Genomic DNA, 20,029 nt, shown 5'->3' with positions numbered 1-20,029 from the left:
ATGGAAGAAGGACGAAGAAGTATGGCCACTCATTGAAAAGTTGCAGAAGATCCCAATTCAAACAATATTGCCAGAACTTGAAGAGGAAGGAAAAACCATATTGGAACCTGGATCAGTCACAAAAGCAAGAACCAGACAGCTACGAAATCGATCAATTTCAAAGTATCTCATCAAGTGGAGGAACCATCCCGCTAAAGATTCTACATGGGAGGACAAGAATTTTATACTGAAGCATCAAGAACTACTCAAGCATTGAGGACAACACTTTTTGAAGGAGAGGGGCATGTTAGGCCCCTATACTACTAGTGCCAGACATAGGACACCTGGAAGAACAACTCAAGGGTTCAAGGAAAGAATTGGCCATGGTGAAGCATGTGGGAAGCAATCAAAGGGCCAAACTACAGGAAGATAACGAGCTGCTGAAACAGTAGCTATGGCTACAGGGATGTTATAAGGAAGATAGGCCCTCCATTCTATGAGAACAACAGCAACAGGAAAAGCCTCCAACAGTCAAAGAAATCTCTGATGAAAAACAGAGAGTGTATGGGCTGTAAGCTGAGGTCGAGGCACTAACAAAACAGCTACAGAAGAAGGAGTCACAGACAACAAAGGAAATACAGTCTCTAAAGCAATAGGTACAAGAGAAGGAAGCCCAACTGGCCTGCATGGCCAGCTGGGCAGTAGAGGCCTTACAGTGTAGGAAACCTGCCAAGTCATATGCCTTAAATCTTAAAGATCAATGGTTGTAGTTCCAGATTAACACCTTAGCCCTAAGGGGCACCATTCCATTTCAAAATTACCATCAATTCATGACTTGTGTGACAACAACTCAGCAGAAGATAAGGCCAAGTTATCGGAATTATATTTACACAACTTGGCCCTTCCAAACATGACTCTATGGGACCCCAATGCTACATTGGGAGATGTGCAATTTATGGCCATGGCCTCTTGGTTAAATCATGAGGAAAAGAGGGCAGCAGAGATTCAAAATATTATGAACAGAGAGCTATGTGAAAAACTCATGATCAGGGCATAACCAAAGGATACGTCAGCTTTAATATATGCCCATTAGCACCTAGCCAACAACCCTCAGGTTTTACCAGATTACATTGAACGACAAGCTCAAGCCATTGCTCACTTTGAGGACATGGAAAGACTGTTGGGGGATAACTATATTCATTCTTGCAAAAGGAGGTGGAACACACTACCCCACAGTATGAAAATAAGAGAATACCACTCCCCAAACAAGATGAGGGAGGCCTTGGCAAGGGTACCCTTCTATAAAAAGTCAATGAAAAATTTGCAGGCCAATTGGATCGGCCTAAAGTTCAGTCCTCGCTTGCTTTTAGGACTGCTGGAAGGAGTCAAAGAAGAAGAGGAACACATGCAGTGGGAGGAAATAGAAAGAAAAGCAGGATTTCATGACCGAGAAGAATACATCACCTCGGAGGCCTAAGATGTGAGAGAGGCAGTCAAAGAAATCAAATATGATGAGCTGGATTAGTTGCTCAGAGGATGAGCAGCCCATTTAGCAGGGGGGTGATGATGATTCCCAAAAATGGGTAACTTATTGGGCTCATTTTGCCTATTATTTTCCATAAATCCACCATTCTTCATAGTTTAGGCATGCTTTTGAGTATATTTATGTTAATTGGATGAATGAGAATAGTCACTTGACCATGAAGGCTAATACGTGTTTATTGCAGATTTTTGGAAAACTTTTGGACCAAGCTCAAGCATTTATGAGCCATTTGACAACCAAATACGAGGGAACAAGGCCGAGGATTCATAGGAGGGGTGTCTACTGCACTAAATGGTCCTTCCTCGAGTTCTCCACCATAAGCTCGGAGTTCAGGAGCCCACCGAAGTTGATTTCCAAGGGCAGCCGAGCAGCTTTTGTGAAGTGGCTGAGTACTTGCAGTTTTGAGCAGCCAAACCACTTGAATTAAGGAGGACTGTTGGAGGTCCTCGTAGTGCATAAGTAGGAAGGCTTCTAGCCTTCGTAGTTTACTTTTTGAACACTTTGTATTTTGCAGTTTAGTGCTGCTTTGCCTTTCAACTCATTTTGGAGCTTCTGTTGTAAAACATTTTTTTGTGACATGGTTATTTTCTGAGTAATGGAAATCAATTTCAGTTCGCATCAGCTCTGAGCTTCTTCTTAGGAGCCTGTATCTCTTGGGGTTGGGCCCAACCCAAGTGCCAGGTCTTCCTCTGTGTATTGTTATATGTTTTTGCTGTCTTCATAAAATAATTTCTTCTAGTAGACTAAAATCTTGCTTGGTTACCTAGGTCATTTTTGATGATTGAAAAAGCTTTTCATGTTTCAAAGTGATTTTATAGGTTGGTAATAGAAAATATCTTCGAAAAAGGCCATCAAGCAACCCTGGATCTCACCTCTCCCTCCTCGGGACCATGAGCTGAGACCAAGGTGTCCTTGTTTCCACAAAAACATTGTTCTTGCTTCTTCATGCAATTGCTAATGTTAGTTTCTTAGTTGCAAAAGTTGATACCAGATGCTATTACATGCTTAGATCCATTCTTGATTGGTTTTCATAGTTATTTTACATGATTTTCTACCAATGAATTTTTGTTCATCATGGTTGTTGGTTCCTAGGTCAAAGTAGGTTAGAATAGTTAGATATTTGGTTTGCATGGTCTTTGTTTGGTCAGTTTCAAGAAATAGTGTGCAGAACACCTATGATACCTCCCTACCTACCCTTCCTCCATCAGTGCAACCTGCTCCATCCCCTAACTCAGATTCTTGCCCTTTGTTTGCCACATTTTCTCACTTTAACCTAATTTCCATATTATTGTGTAACATTGCTCTATCCATCCTTGAAAAAATCCAACCATCCTCATCACTTCTCAGCTTCATTTGCCAGGTCCTAGACCCCTCCACATCCTCATCCAACCTCCATCTCCACTTTTCCACCTTTCTTCCACCATCAACCCTTCAAAATCCCCTTCCGGACATCCTGTAGAACCCCTGCAGACTTCCTGTAGAAGATCACGTGAGCGGTTTTTCGAGGCCTGAACACTGTGAAACTCTTTAAAAGGGTGTTAGGGACCCCTTAGGCCCTCTTTTTACCTTCCCAACCTCCTGCAAGTGCCTACCCCATTTCCTTTCGCCAATCAACCTTTGCACATTTAAAGCACATGCACATAATATTTTTACAAAATCACTCAAAAATAAAAAAAGATGTTCCTTTTCAAATTTCACTTTAGAAGTAGCTTAGACACATGCTCTTTACCTCCCCAAGAGTCAATGGCATCCCTTTCTGTAGCTTCATCCTCCTTTTTTTTTGCACCAGTAGGGGTAGTCATTAAAACTAGGGTTTGCTAGGGTTTGCATTTCCTTTTAGCTTTCAGCCTCTTTCTGCAAGTAGATTAGCTTCCTTTGAGTTACTTTCGTCCATCACAGTTAAAAGCTTCTTCTAAGAGCTCTTAGGAGGTTGTTTAAGCTCCTAGAGGACTTGTGCCAACTGATCCAGTGACAGCCCGAGGCAAGAGCTAGTACTTGTGCATATAGCACCATCTCTTCCAAGTTTGTTACGAACTACCGGGTTGATAAAAGTAAAGAAGGGAGTCCCAGGAGTTGCAGCATTATTGCTGTAATACTAGAGCCCACCATCTTTTTTGCATCGTTTCCGGGGAAGCGTCAGAGTATTTGTGATTGCTGCTTTTCTTCTATTTTCTACTTCAATCTTTTGTTAAGTAGTTTATTTCAGCAAGCATAGACTAGGTACTTCCCGCTTTCATAGATTAGCATTTCAATTCCGCAATTTCAATTCTGCAAATGTAGATTAGCATTTCAATTCCTCAATTTCAATTCTGCAAGCGTAACTTAGCATTTCATTTCTGCAATTTCATTTCAGCAACATAGATTAGTCATTTCCTACTTTCATTTCAATTCTGCATTTTCATTTCAACAAGATAGATTTTAGTTAGTTGTAGTTCAATCTCTTTCAGTTTTGTAGGTACAAGCAAAAAAAAAAACACCAAAACTCCACTAAAAATATTCCATTTCATGCATCGTAGGAAAAGAGACAATACAGGAAAATTCTTACCCAACACCCCCACCACATCACTGAGTCACCCTTCTCTCTTCTTCGGTGGTAGTGATCCAGAAGAACCTATAGGTGAACCTCCAAAGATATACAAAGATCCTATAACAGAAGAAGAGCAAGAAAACAATCCTCTTGAGACCATGGCTGAACACAGAAACGGTATAGGAGATGAGGAGAGAATAGAAGGTGCCTTTCCCATCCGAGAGACCAACGGGGACATGAAAATGAAAAACATAAGTACCACAGCCTTACCTCACTTCCATGGATTGACCACTGAAGACCCTGATACCTTCTTGTTTGAGTTTGTTGTCCTTTGTCGAACTTATGACTATGCAGAAGACAAGCAGAAGTTGAAACTCTTTCCCTCTACCCTCAAGGATGCAGCACTACACTGGTTCATGGGGTTACCTGGAAATAGTATCATAACTCGGGCTCAGATGCAGCAAGCCTTTAACAACAAATACCGGGACTACTGTAGGTCAAAGGAAACGAAGGGAGAGATCTTTCGGATGACCATGGGAAGTGATGAGTCTTTAGAAGACTATGAAGAAAGGTTCCAACTTATTTATAAAAGGGCAGGGTGCACACTTGACCCCGAATCTCTGAAGCTAGTTCTGCTCCGAGGAGTCCCTAAAGACCTTCTAGATACCCTCCATTTTCTAGTTGGAGGAGACATCTACCAACTACCTTATGAGAACATAAAGACTGTGTTTAGAAACCACTCTAGGGTAGCCCAGAAAAGAGGTAGGGGGAATCCACTTTCAGCTAGTGCCACCTTCTCCAAGCATGAGTTTGCAAATCAGATGGAAGACCTCAAAAGTGAGATGAGACAAACCATTACCATGCAACTGGATACTTTCCAAATCCAACAGAAGAGAGAGGAATCTGAGAAGGCTTTGGCCATCTTTTGTCCTAGATGTACAAGGAAGCATCCTAAGAATGAATTTCCATTGCGCTCAGTGGAGGTATTTTTCGTTTGTGAGGAAGACCACCCCACAAACCAGTGCCCAACCTTACCTAGACTTAAAGCCATGTACCAAGGGGCTGAAGGAGCCACTGAACCACTCTACTTCCTCAACCAAAGGAGGTCGCATGGATCCAAACCTTATCAACAGGGGATGCAAGGGACATCCCAAACTTATTACAACCCCAACCAATCCGCTCACATGCCTTCTTGGCCCCCCCCTGCTCATCCTTCTTGGTCCGTACCTCCTCCTTGGTCTTATCCATCTCAATTCCATACTCAACCTGTTGCTTATTCATTTCACTCTCATGTTCAGCCACAAACTCAGTGGAATGCACCTCAACCGGGGTGGAGGCCCCAATACAACTCTCCTCCCACTAGTTTTCCTCTACCGCTTGCTCAACCACAACCATTACCTCCTGCTCCTCCAAGACAACCCCAGATGCCTGCTCAACCGAACCTGAACCCCAACAACAGACAGGCCTAGCAAGTATACACTAGAGAGACGACATGCCCTACCTATGATGTGGAGATTCAGGAGATCAACCTTTGATCTAGAACGGTCCTTCCAGATCGCCAACCTCCTCCCCTGGAGGATGAGGAAGGGAAACAGGAAAGTGAACCCAAAGCCATTCCACCCTTTCCTGAGAGACTAACAGTAGCCACGCAACCAAACCTAGAGGAGACTGAACTTCTGGGAGAACTTAAACAGTTGTGTATGAAAATCCCACTTCTCCAGGCCATAAAAGATGTACCAATCTACAACAAATTGATCAAGGAGAAGTGTTTCAGGCACCCAGGTAGGCGTAAGAGAGATGCCCCGACTATCAATGTCATAGGACAACTGTCCGATCTGATGTTGGGAAAAATAATCTGTCCAAAATATTTGGATCCTGAGAGTCCTGTAGTTGATGTCCACATCAATGACACCATAATCCTCCACACCCTGATTGATCTAGGGGCTGCCATTAATGTGATGACCAGTGACACTATGCTCAAACTCAACCTTCAGAGTTCCTTAAGAAAGACCTCGACAGTACTGCAGTTAGCAGACCGCTCCACCGTGACTCCCGAAGGGATTGTGGAGGATAACTTAGTCTCTATTGATTCTTGGGAGTACCCTGTGGACTTTTGGCCCTTCAGCCAAAGGCAAAACTCACTGGATACCCCCTCATTTTGGGAAGGCCTTGGTTAGCTACTGCAGATGCTTACATCAGTTGTCGAGCTGGGAGCATGACCATCAATAATGGGCCTATGTCCAAACAACTAGTCCTATATCCTCCTGCCCAACCTCTGCTAGAACATCAATTACCTCTCTTGTTGGAGGAGGAAGATGAGGATGAAGTCTACTCTGCACCAGTGTGCACAGTGGAAGCCACTCGGGGAGGTCCTCAAAACGAGGATGACCTAATTGATAATTTTATTCAAAATCCGCCTCTCGGTGTGCTTCCATTAGAGGAGTTGGTGGAAGGTACCCAAACCAATGCTTTAGTGGACCTCTGTGTGGTTGATCCGACCTCTCCTAGAGTTAAGAATGTGGAATTTGGCCCTAAAAGAACCTTGAAGATCAGCTCATCCTTATCTCCCTCTCGGGAGAAGGAGCTGTGTAGCTTATTGAACCACCATTTGGATGCTTTCGCTTGGAGCTATAAGGAGATGAAATGACTCCATCCGTCGGTCTGTACCCATCACATTTACATTAAAGAGGATTGTAAACCAGTCAGGTAGCCTTAGAGGAGAATGAATCCAGCCCTTAAGGACATTGTTAAAGAAGAATTGCAAAAGTTGTTGGATGCAGGGTTCATCTAACCCATCTCGGACAGCGAATGGGTTTCTCCTCTGGTGCTTGTGCCCAAAAAAAATGGGAAGTGGAGAATCGGTGTAGATTAACGAGAACTTAACAAAGCCACCAAGAAGGACCATTTCCCTTTGCCTTTCATAGATCAAGTGCTAGATGGGCTGGCAGGGAAGAAGTTATTTTCTTTCCTAGATGGGTTCAGTGGGTATAATCATATCCAAATCAGCCCGGAAGACCAAGATAAGAGCACTTTCACTTGTCCATGGGGTACCTTTGCCTACCGAGTCCTTCCCCTTGGGCTATGCAATGCTCCTGCCATTTTCCAGAGAGCAGTACTGAGCATATTTGCTGAGCTGGTTCATGATTCGGTAGAAGTCTATATGGATGACTTTACTCCTTATGGGTCCAACTTCCAAGAAGCATTGACTAACCTGGGAAAAGTTTTAACCAAGTGTATTGAAATGAACTTGTCCCTTAGTCCTGAAAAATGTGAATTCCTAATGACTGAAGGGACCATGCTAGGTCATACAATCTCTCAGCAAGGATTATAGGTGGATCCTAACAAAATTTCTATGATCCAAAGGTTCCACCTCCTCAAAAGGTAAGAGATGTTCAGAGTTTTCTAGGCTTAGCAGGATACTATAGAAGATTCATTAAAGATTTTAATAAGCTAGCCTCACCATTGTTTGGTCTTTTGGGGAAATATGTTGAGTTTAAATGGACTGACAACTACCAAGAGGCTCTGGATGAGTTGAAATATAAGCTGGTAACTGCCCCAATCCTGAGAGGTCCCAACTGGGCCCTACCTTTCCACATCCACACTGATGCCTCGAACAAAGCCATAGGGGCAGCCTTAGGACAAGTTGAAGAGAAGCTACCATATGCCATATACTTTGTCAGCAAAAACCTGTCCAAGGCAAAATTAAATTATATTGTGACTAAGAAAGAGCTCCTAGCTGTAGTCCATTCCCTAAACAAGTTCAGACACTACATCACTGGTTATCAAACATTTGTACACACTGATCATGTTGCAATAAGGTATTTGATGAATAAACCTGAGGTGAATGCTCGTATCATTAGATGGTTACTTTTATTGCAACAATTTGACTTAACCATTGTTGACAAGCCAGGAAAGGAAAATGTTGTTACTGATTTTCTGTCTAGATTAGATTTGCCTGCAGGTGAAGAAGGGACGGTGGATGACTAGATGCCAGATGAACACCTATTTTCTATTTCAGTACTCTCTCCATGGTTTGTTGATATAGAAAACTACTTGGTCTCATCACAGTGCCTTCCACACCTATCCTCAAAAGAGAAAAGCAAAATTGTGAGGAAAAATGCCCCCTTTACTTGGATTGGGGGCAACTTGTTTAAACTCAGCCCAGATCAGATCCTGAGGCGTTGTGTTATGGAGGAGGAAGTTTTTGACATTCTCCTAACCTGTCATGATGGACCCTGTGGAGGCCACTTTGCAGCAAAAAGGACTGCCTTCAAAATTCTACAGGCAGACTACTATTGGCCCACTCTTCATCAAGATGTCAGAAGATACATTAGCCAATGTGACCGATGTCAAAGGATGGGAAAACCGACTCTGAGGGATGAAATTCCCCTCCAACCTCAAGTGACTTTCGAGCCATTTGAGAAGTGGGGCATGTAATTTGTGGGTCCTATCAACCCTCCTTCAAAGCAAAAGTCTTACATCATTGTGTGCATAGACTACCTGAAAAAATTGGGCAGAAATAAAGGCAATCAAGGCACTGACAGAAGAAAAAGTGGTTGATTTTTTAAGGGAAAATAGCTTCTACAAGTTTGGCTACCCAAGAGAATTAGTCACAGATCAAGAAAGTCTGTTCACCTCTAACCTGATTGAAGACCTGCTCTCTCATCACAAGATCAAGCACAGAACGCCCACCCCTTATCATCCGCAATCAAATGGGCAGGTGGAAGTCATTAATAGGGCTTTAGAAGAGATTTTGACTAAAGTAGTGAGCAGCAACAGAAAGGATTGGGCAGATCGTTTGGTTGAGACCACCTGAGCCTACAACACCACTTGGAAAACCACAACAGCTTTCACACCTTATGAGCTAGACTACGGGAAGAAGGCTCTGCTGTCCATAGAGTTCCAATACAACACATTAAGGTTGGCAGCTCAGCTGGACCTGGATCTCAGCCATACGCAATAGGAAAGGTTACTACAGCTGAATGGATTAGATGAAAAGAGAATGCAAGCCCTCCTCCACTAAGAAGTAGTTCAACTCCAGAGAAAGATATGGCATGACCGACACCTTAATGAAAAGTAATTTCAGCCAAGATATTGGGTGTTGTTATATGACTCAAGATACAAGGATTTCAAAGGGAAGTTGAGAACAAGGTGGCTGGGACCATATGCAGTGGATAAATGCAACGACAATGGTTCAGTTCTTATTAGGACCGTTGATGAAGAAGCCATCCCCATGCTCATCAACGGGCATCGATTGAAAGTCTACAGGAAGCCCATTTCCAAGCAAGAGTTCATTGAAACTCTGGATAAATTAGTGTTGGTAGTGGAGCAGGGCCCTGTCTTTACTCCACCCACACCTTGATCATCAAAAAAAAAAAGATAGAAGAATAAAAAGATCCTTGGGTGAAAACCTCTTAGAGGCACTCGGGATAGACAATGAGGGTGAAAACCTCCTGGAGGCGTCCCAGTTGTCTCACAAAAAAAAATTAAAAAAAATAGGCCTAATTTCTATTGAATAATTGCAGGTTGCAGGGAAGACATTGCAGGTTAGGAGGGTCACACAAAACAAGAACAGAGGTCAACAACAGGCTGCAAGCATCCCTCACAGACACTTCCTCCATGACCACTCCCCTTTCCTAGTGTTTGATCACATTTGGGTTAAGATTTCACCTTCTACAGGAAGTTCTAGGCCTTCTACAGGAAGTTCCATGTCTTCTATAGGAAGATCCTGTAGAGCCTTCAGACAGGCAAAAATTGATCTTGGTAGGGAATCTGAAGGTTGGAATCTGCCTGCTAGGCCTGCAAACACCCCTATTTTCGTCCATCACCACATGTCACCCTGTTTCATCTCTTTACACCTCCATTGCACCCATCCTGTTATTTGTTCCTGCACAGTCACACAAAAAAAAAACCATGTTTTCCTCATACTACCAGCAAAACCTTTTATTGACAAATCAATAGCAGTTCTTTTCACTTACCATACCTATCAATCTCCATCTAGACTCCTCGTGAGCCGAACCCCTCGACAGTAGTATAGCCCTGCTCATGTTAGCTTGCATCCCAGGAGGAGAAGCAGCTACAGGACATCCTACAAGAATCCTGTAGCAGTCGATCCCTCTAGGAGACAGGGACAGCCAAAAACGACAAAGGAAACATTCAAAGGGCTCATGTCGAACGGAAAAATATCGTCAGCAGCCGAAGCCAAGCAAAACCTGTGCATGTAGTGGTAGCAAACGAAGGAATGGGTTCCAAAACCCGTGCATGTAGCATCAATGAAGGAAGGAATGGGTTCTAACACTCGTGCATGAAGCAACAACGAACAAAGGAGTGGTTCCAAGACCCGAAATCTGCATAACGCGGCCGTGACCACACAGGTAAGTGTCTAAACTCATTCGTCAATTGCATAAACTATATTTTAAGAGTTGCATGCCTATGGAAATGGTTCAGATTGAATGGAATTGGTGGCCAATCAACTGGACACCCTCGGCCAGTTACATAGCCTCGTGGGATCTGAATGAGCCAGCTACATTCAAAATTTCTGACGGGGTGTGTAGCCAACATGTGTGGAGTGCCCATTCAGGAAAAAATCGTTGGGACTGGTAGTGGTGGCGGCGGTTAACGGCAGAGGGGAGGTGATGGCGGTCAGAAACACGTAGAGAAATTATGGCCGTGACGTCGGATCAACGGTTCGGTCTGGCCACCTCATTCCCTCACCACGAATCACGTCGCAGTTAATAGATGCTCAGCTGAAACTCACACCACCTTCTGTTCATTTTGCACTTGCAACATCCTCGACTGAAGTACGTGTCCTCCGCTTCCAAAAACTGTTAACCAGTCGTCCTCCACCGGTTTTTCTACTTGTTTTCGAGAATCTCCCGTGTATCGAGCTCGCTCAGAGGCACAGAAACATTCTACAAGAACCGGGGGGTCTTCTACAGGAAAGGTTCTATAGGAAACCCTGCACAGCTTTTTGGAGCAGAGAAGCCTAGGATTTTTCTTCATCGAATTTGGAGCTCCAAACGAGGTAGGCTCGAAAAACTCTTCTATGCATGGTATGATTTGAAAAGGTGGTGAATTGAACAGTATCAGATTGGGGAATCAGAGAAAAATCTGCCTGGGAATTGGAAGTAAAACGTTTGCCTGTGTGTTGCACTGGGTTTCTCAGTTGTTTCTGCATCAAGGTTCTCCTCCACGTTCCCATTTTTAAAACTCTCTTGTAGGGAAGATATGCAACTGTGGGGGCCAGCCTGTGTATGAATTTTTTTTGAATTTGTATATCTGTATGTGTGCTGAGAAAAAAAATTGAGCTCTTTACTCTGTTTGTAGAAACAAAATTCTTCCTTTCATAAACAGACAACCGAGTTCTAGGCAACAGCAATCTTGAAAACCAGGGAATAGTTGCTAATTAATATTGGATACATGAGAAATCCCTTCTTGAGTTCAGGGGGAAGACCATAAACAACATTCCTCTTTTTTATCAAAGCATAAAAAATTGCACTCTCACCATGCCAGGGGATTCATAAGGAAAGAACCCTCGGACCCCAGCAAACTGCACGAGCATCCTGAGGTGGTGGACCTTTTCACCTGAGCCAATTGGATGTCATTCTTTGACAAAATTCGGGGTCATGACGAGGAGATAACGGAGGAATTTTTAATTTCCTCGAGACCTCAATCAAAGACACTGGCCACAGTTAGTTTTAGGGGTTTGACCCTAGAACTTACCTCTGAGCTCATCAGTCGTGTTACTGGTCTACCATTAGGGCTCCCTTGGAGCAAAGAAGAGAGGTCATTGGGCCAAGTTGCCAAGAAAACATTCTTCCTACCCAAGGAACATCCTGTAGAAGACAAAAACGAGGTTAGAAGAACCAGCTTGCCTCCTCTCTGGAGTGAGGTCAGATTCCAAATTATGAAGTACATTACATGTGAAGGGAGGTTTATCATTGTCTACAGTTATCATTTCAGGTTGCTGTGTGAACTACGACATGGAATTGATTTGCCTCCAGACAAGAAACTGAGCATCCCCTATTATCTTCTTCAGTCACTAATTGAATGTGGTACAAAATCGAATGAAGGGATCCTAGATCAGTTGGCCCATCATGGGCTCATCAAGCTATTAGTGGAAGATGCCTTGCACACCTACACTGTCCCCATATCTTGGGAAATCTTCCGAAACATGTCCCGGGATGACGATATTAGAATTTTGGCCAAAGACATCACCTCATCCAATAGTGAGGAGGGAGAACACACTGAATAAGGTAAGAAAACCAATGGTGAAGGAACACATGACATTCAAGCACAACAAGGATAGAAAGAAAAAGGGGGAAAGGGCCAGATTGTTGAGCCTAAAACAGAGGAAGAAACAACAGCACAAACACCAAGGGAAAAGAGAATGCATAGGAGATCAGAGAAGGTAGAAAAACCCCAAATGAAGGCCTGTCACAGCCAAAGTAGACACATAGAAACAAAAGGGAAAGACACATCCTGAAATGGCCGCAATACAGACAAAAATAGTTGACACATGGACTTCTACAAGAAGCATGGAAAAAGAACAGCAAAAGGATAAATCACCTGAAATATTGGCAAGGGAGGCAGCAGTTGTGCTTGCCACCTTAAGCACACCTCCAAAATAAAAAGGGAAGAGAAAGAGGAAAACCTCCATGTACTTTAAAGAAAGGAGGAGCACATGGATCAAAGTGGGCAGACCCCAGCCACAGTCAAAGGAGCCAATTGTCATTAAGGACACAACACCTAAACCAAAAGAAGGGTCTCCTTCAAAGATATCTGTCACCTATGAATGAGGAAGCCTAAAAACCTCCACTTGGAGAGAGAGAATTAAGACGATGGACTCAAAGACAACTCTAAATGAAGATGAGAAATATCTACAGGAAACTTGGGCTAAGCTAAAAGCGACCGAGAAATTGGAGGAAAAGGTGGCTAAACAATCACAGGAAGAAGAAAATACAGAGGAAATATTGGAACCAAGCCCTTAGCCTAGCTTGGGCTCATACTATAACCTGTTAGAAGCCAGGAAAATAATTCCCCAGAAATTTGCGGTGCCACTCTTACTTGCATTGGAAGAAGAAAGAATTAGGACTCACACTTGGATGAGGATTTCCAAGTCCAAGGGTGTGGCCGATATAGGCCACCTCGAATAACAACTCAAGAAGTCAAGGAAAGAATTGGCCATGGTGAAGCATGTGGGAAGAAGTCAAAGGGCCAAACTACAAGAAGAGAACGAGTTGCTGAAACAGCAGCTACGACTACAAGGACGTTATAAGGAAGACAGGCCCTCCATTTTAGGAGAACAACAGCAATAGGAAAAGCCTCCAGCAGACAAAGAAACCTTTGATGAACAACAAAGAGTGGATGGGCTGCAGGCTAAGGTCGAGGCACTAACAAAATAGCTACAAAAGAAGGAGTCACAGGAAGCAGAGGAAATACAGTCTCTAAAGAAACAAGTACAAAAGAAGGAAGCCCAACTGGCCTGCATGGCTAGCTGGGCAGTAGAGGCCTTGTAGTGTAGGCAACCTGCCAAGTCATATGCCTTATATCTTAAAGATCAATGGTTGTAGTTCCAGATTAACACCTTGGCCCAAAGGGGCACCATTCCATTTCAAAATTACCATCAATTCATGAATTTGTGTGACAGCAACTCAGCAGAAGATAAGGCAAAGTTATTCGAAGTCTATTTACACAACTTGGCCCTTCCAAACATGACTCTGTGGGACCCCAATGCTACATTGGGAGATGTGCAACTTATGGCCATGGCCTCTTGGTTAAATCATGAGGAAAAGAGGGCAGCAAAGATTCGAAATATTATGAACAAAGAGCTAAGTGAACCACTCATGATCAGGGTAGAGCCAAAGGATACATCAGCTTTAATATATGCCCATTAGCACCTAGCCAACAACCCTCAGGTTTTACCAGATTACATTGAACAACAAGCTCAAGCCATTGCTCACTTTGAGGACATGGAAAGACTATTGGGGGATAACTGCGTTCATGCTTGCACAAGGAGATGGAACACACTACCCCACAATCTAAAAATAAGAGAATACCACTCCCCAACTAGGATGAGGGAGGCCTTGGCAAGGGTACGCCTCTATAAACATTCAATGCAAAATCTGCAGGGCAACTGGATCGGCCTAAAGTTCAGTCCTCCCTTGCTTTTAGGACTGCTGGAAGGAGTCGAAGAAGAAGAGGAACACAGGCAGTGGGAGGAAGTAGAAATAAAAGTAGGATTTCATGACCGAGAATAAGACATCACCTCGGAGGCCTGTGATGTGAGAGAGGCAGTCAAAGCAATCAAAGATGATGAGCTAGATTAGTTGCTCAGAGGATGAGCAACCCATTTAGCAGGGGGGTGATGATGAGCCCCAAAAACGGGTAACTTACTGGGCTCATTTTGCCTATTATTCTCCATAAATCCACCATTCTTCATAGTTTATGCATGCTTTTGAGTGTATTTATGTTAATTGGATGAATGAGAATAGTCACTTGACCATGAAGGCTTATACGTGTTTATTGCAGATTTTTGGACAACTTTTGGACCAAGGTCAAGCATTTATGAGCCATTTGACAACCAAATACGAGGGAACAAGGCTAAGGATTCGTAGGAAGGGTGTCTCCTGTACTAAATTTCCCTTCCTCAAGTTCTCCACCATCAGCTCGGAGTTTAGCAGCCCACAGAAGTTGATTTCCAAGGGCAGCCGAGCAGCTTTTGTGAAGTGGCTGAGTACTTGCAGTTTTGATCAGCCAAACTCCTTGAATTAAGGAGGACTGTTGGAGGTCCTCATAGTGCATAAGTAGGAAGGCTTCCAACCTTCGTAGTTTACTTTTTGAACACTTTGTATTTTGCACTTTAGTGCTGCTTTGCCTTTCAGCTCATTTTGGAGCTTCTGCTGCAAAACATTTTTTTGTGACATGGTTATTTTCTGAGTAATGGAAATCAGTTTCAATTCGCATAAGCTCTGAGCTTCTTCTTAGGAGCCTATAGCTCTTGGGGTTGGGCCCAACCCAAGTGCCAGGTCTTCCTATGTGTACTGTTATATGTTTTTGTTGTCTTCATAAAATAATTTCTGCTAGTAGATTAAAATCTTGCTTGATTACCTAGGTCATTTTTTGTGATTGAAAAATCCTTTCATGTTTCAGAGTGATTTGATAGGTTGGTAACAGAAAAAATCTTTGAAAAATGCCACCAAGCAACCCTGGATCTCACCTCTCCCTCCTTAGGACCATGAGCTGAGACCAAGGTGTCCTTGCTGCCACAAAAACACTGTTCTTGCTTCTTCATGCAACTGCTAGTGTTAGTTTCTCAGTTGCAAAAGTTGATACCAGATGCGATTACATGCTTAGATCCATTCTTGCTTGGTTTTCATAGTTATTTTACATGATTTTCTACCAATGAATTTCTGTTCATCATGGTTGCTGGTTCCTAGGTCAAAGTAGGTTAGAATAGCTAGATATTTGGTTTGCATGGTCTTTGTTTAGTCAGTTTCAATAAATAGTGTGCAGAACACCTGTGATACCTCCCTGCCTACACTCCTCCATCAGTGCAACCTACTCCATCCCCTAACTTAGATTCTTGCCCTTCGTTTGCCACATTTTCTTAATTTGACCTAATTTCCATATTGTTGTGCAACATTGCTTTATCCATCCTTGAACAAATCCAACCATCCTCATCACGTCTCAGCTTCATTTTCTAGGTCCTAGACCCCTCCACATCCTCATCCAACCTCCATCTCCACTTTTCCACCTTTCTTCCACCATCAACCCTTCAAAATCCCCTTTCGGGACACCCTGTAGAACATCCTGTAGAACGCCTGCAGACTTCCGGTAGAAGATCACGTGAGTGGTTTTTCGAGGCCTAAACATTCTGAAACTCTCTGGAAGGGTGTTAGGGACCCCTTAGGCCCTCTTCTTACCTTCCCAACCTCCTGAAAGCACCTACCCCATTTTCTTTCGCCAATCAACCTCTGCAAAGTTAAAGCACATGCACATATGATTTTTACAAAATCACTCAAAAATACAAAAAGATGTTCCTTTTCAGATTTCACTTTAGAAGTAGCTTAGACACATGCACTTTACCTCCCCAAGAGTCAATGGCATCCCTTTCTGTAGTTTCATCATCTCTTTTTTTGCACTAGTAGGGGTAGTGAGTAAAACTAGGGTTTTCTAGGGTTTGCATTTCCTTTAAGCTTTCAGCCTCTTTCTGCAAGTAGATTAGCTTCCTTTGAGTTACTTTCATCCATCACAGTTAAAAGCTTCTTCTAAGAGCTCATAGAAGTTGGCTTAAGCTCCTAGCGGACTTGTGCCAGCTGATCCAGTGACAGCCTGCGGCAAGAGCTAGTACTTGTGCATATAGCACTGTCGCTTCCAAGTTTTTTATGAACTACCGGGTTGATAAAAGTAAAGAAGGGAGTCCCAGGAGTTGCAGCATTATTGCTGCAATACTGGAGCCCACCACCAAGAATGATGTTTATTGTTGCAAGAGTTCTAAATTATAGGGAGACCTCACCTCATTAGCCTCAGCCAAGCCATATCCACCCATGATTTCCAAAAGTCACTAAGGTCTTAATTCAAAGTCTTGCCTTATGAGGGAAACTTGCCATCTCCGTTGAGAAAATCCATGTTAGAACCCTATACTACTAGTGTAAACCCTTATTGTTATTAGTACAAACCCCTTATTATATTGTTGTACCCATGTACCCCCCATATTGTTACTATTGTGCCCCATAGAAGCCCACTATTGTTATTATTGTGCCCTTACATTATTATTGTTATGTCGACTCTGATTATATTATGACCCCTTAGACTCCTATATATAGAAAGGAGGTCTTTTCATTTGTATCATCGAAGAATTATTGATTTGTGTAATGTAAAGGAGGTTTCCCCCTCGAAGAGGCTTATTTCTAAAATGTTTATCTCTCTTTTCCATCTTTTTGTGAGTTGGTTTCATAACATTTGGTATCAGAGCTTTGGATTCTAGGGTTTTGCTGCTCCAAACATGTCATCGCGAAATTTGCGCTATAACTTTTTTTCTATGATGTTTTAGATGCTAAAAAAAAACCATTTGGGCTGAAATCATTCTGAACCTCGGGTCCAAATTTCAGAGCTTTTCGTGCTATTTTTGCGGAGATATGATCTAAGGAATTTGGCCTTTTTGCAGACTCCTGAATTACATTCCAAACAAGTGACCTGGGGAAAATAGTCATAACTTTTGTTTTGAGCATCAGATTGAAATTTCGTAAGAAGTTATAGAAAGATGATGGAATTTAGTTTCTTGTGTATATTTTGTAGATCCTAAGGTCAAAACAGTGACACATGGCACTTGATACAAGTTTGCTCTTATGAAAAGGTATATAATCAAGTCATCTTGGGAGATTGTGCATAACTCTTTCCTGGAGAATCTAAATTCGATTCGATTGGTGCCATTGGAAAGAAGACGCGAAGGGTTACTGTAGGTCACAATTTCATAACTTAAAGTTCCGAAAGTACAGAGTTATAGTTGTTTCAAGATCGAGCTCCTAAAATCAAGAAAAAACGAGATGAAGAAGTTTGATGGCAAGGATCCGGTAAATTGGATACTACATATGGAGAAATATTTTGATCTACATGGTGTACCACTATTGAAAAAGGTAAGTATTGCATCTTCATATTTAGAACAAGATCAATTTTTATGGTATAAAGGGATTTTTTCTCGCAAACAACTTGTTACGTGGTCAATTTCCACGAAGGAAATTATAGCACATTATGAGAATATAAAGAGTAGCACCTTCTTTAGAGCAACACCACAAAAATTGGAAGAAAAAAGAGAAAAATGGCTTTGTTACAAAGTGGAAAGAAAAATTATGGCAACAAGGAATTATACCCCTCACAACTATAAAGATGAAGTGTTGTTTCTCCTAGCTTTCCACAACCTACAAGGGTTACACCACAACAATTGGAAGAAAAAAGAGAAAAAGGGCTTTGTTACAATTGTGATAGCAAATGCACTAAAGGTCATAACTGTGCTGAGAAGAAATTATTTTACATAGAGTATGAAGAGGAGAAAGAAAAAGATCAAGAAACATCAAAACAATAGGATATACGTTAGGACCCAACCCCAGAGAAAGAAGGAATGAATCTGACCATATCTTGTAAAGCATTGGCAAGAATTACCACTCCTCAAACTCTCAAGATAGAAGGACATATCAAGAAGAAAAAGGTTCAAGAAGTGAAAGATCACATCAAGAAAGAAGAAATGAATCCAACCATATCTTGTAATGCATTGGCCAGAATTACCACTCCTCAAACTATCAAGATACAAGGACATATCAAGAAGAAAAATGTTCAAGAAGTGAAAGATCACATTGAGCATCAAGAAATGAATCCGACCATATCTTGTAAATCATTGGAAGAAGTTACCACTCCTCAAACTCTCAAGATAGAAGGACATATCAAGAAGAAAAATATTCAAGTAGTGAAAGATCACATCGAGTATCAACAACAAGTTCTCCAACTTTTAAAGGATAACGCCACTTTGGTGCAAAATCAAATGAAAAAACAGGTAGATCAACATTGTAGTGAAAAATGTTTTGATGTAGGTGATTGGGTATTTTTACTGCTACATCTCAAGCAAGATATTTATGAGAAGGAAATGTTGGCAATACTACATGCACTTCAGAAATGGCGACCTTACCGAATGGGAAGACACTTCAAGGTAAAAATGGATCATGATAGTCTTAAATACTTTTTAGAACAACTATTATCTTTAGAAGAACAGAAAAATGGGTCACGAATATGTTGGGTTATGACTTTGACATCATCTATAGAAAAGGGAAGAAAAAATTTATTTTAGATGCACTCTCAAGAAAGGATGAGGATGTGGAAGCATTGTTTTGTGCTATTTCTATTATCCAACCAGATTGGATAAATGAAGCAAGGGATGAACGAAAGAAGGACGAAGAAGTATGGCCACTCTTTGAAAATTTGCAGAAGATCCCAATTCAAACAATATTGCCAGAACTTGAAGAGGAAGGAAAAATCATATTGGAACCTGGAGCAGTCACAAAAGCAAGAACCAGACAGCTATGAAATCAATCAATTTCAGAGTATCTCATCAAGTGGAGGAACTTACCCACTGAAGATTCTACATGGGAGGACAAGAATTTTATACAGAAGCATCAATAACTACTCAAGCGTTGAGGACAACACTTTTTCAAGGAGAGGGGCATGTTAGGCCCCTATACTACTAGTGTAACCCCTTATTGTTATTATTACAACCCCCTTATTATATTGTTGTACCCATGTAGTCCCCATATTGTTACTATTGTGCCCCATAGAAGCCCACTATTGTTATTATTGTGCCCTTACATTATTATTGTTATGTCGGCTCTGATTATATTATGATCCCTTAGACTCCTATATATAGAAAGGAGGTATTTTCATTTGTATCATCGAAGAATTATTCATTTGTGCAATGTAAAGGAGGTTGCCCCCTCGAAGAGTCTTATTTCTAAGGCATTTATCTCTCTTTTCTATATTTTTGTGAGCAGGTTTCATAGCAATCCAACCATCTTAAAGCTTTGGCTTGAGTTCTAAGTAAGTGCCTACCACTCCCATGCCTTATGTCCGCTTCATTCACCTTTTTCAAGCTCCATCCCACCTTCTAGACCATTCCCCAAGATTTCGGCCTATTCTTGTAGTAAAACAGGGGATCCTGTAGGTGAACTAGTACTTCCTATAGACATCCTGTAGGAAAACCTGTAGTAGCCTGTTTTGAGCCCGAATTGAGAAAAATCATCACTAAAAGCCAAGAATATGTCCCTACTTTCCCTCCAATCCATCTAAACCATTGTACTCATTTTCCTTCACACATGTCTCCCCTACCAAAGAACCAAGCAAGATTAGCATTTACATTTTTCAAGCAAAAAGATAAAAAGAAAAAATTCTTTTATATTTATTCTTGCACACAACAATTAGCACTCTTTAGATCAGAT

The sequence above is a fragment of the Pinus tabuliformis genome, chromosome 4_2 (assembly GCF_031772625.1).
Source record: "Pinus tabuliformis cultivar Carrire ecotype Pingquan chromosome 4_2, CPIR1, whole genome shotgun sequence".
Taxonomy (NCBI): Eukaryota; Viridiplantae; Streptophyta; class Pinopsida; order Pinales; family Pinaceae; genus Pinus; species Pinus tabuliformis.
Note: the sequence above shows the minus strand (reverse complement) of the source record.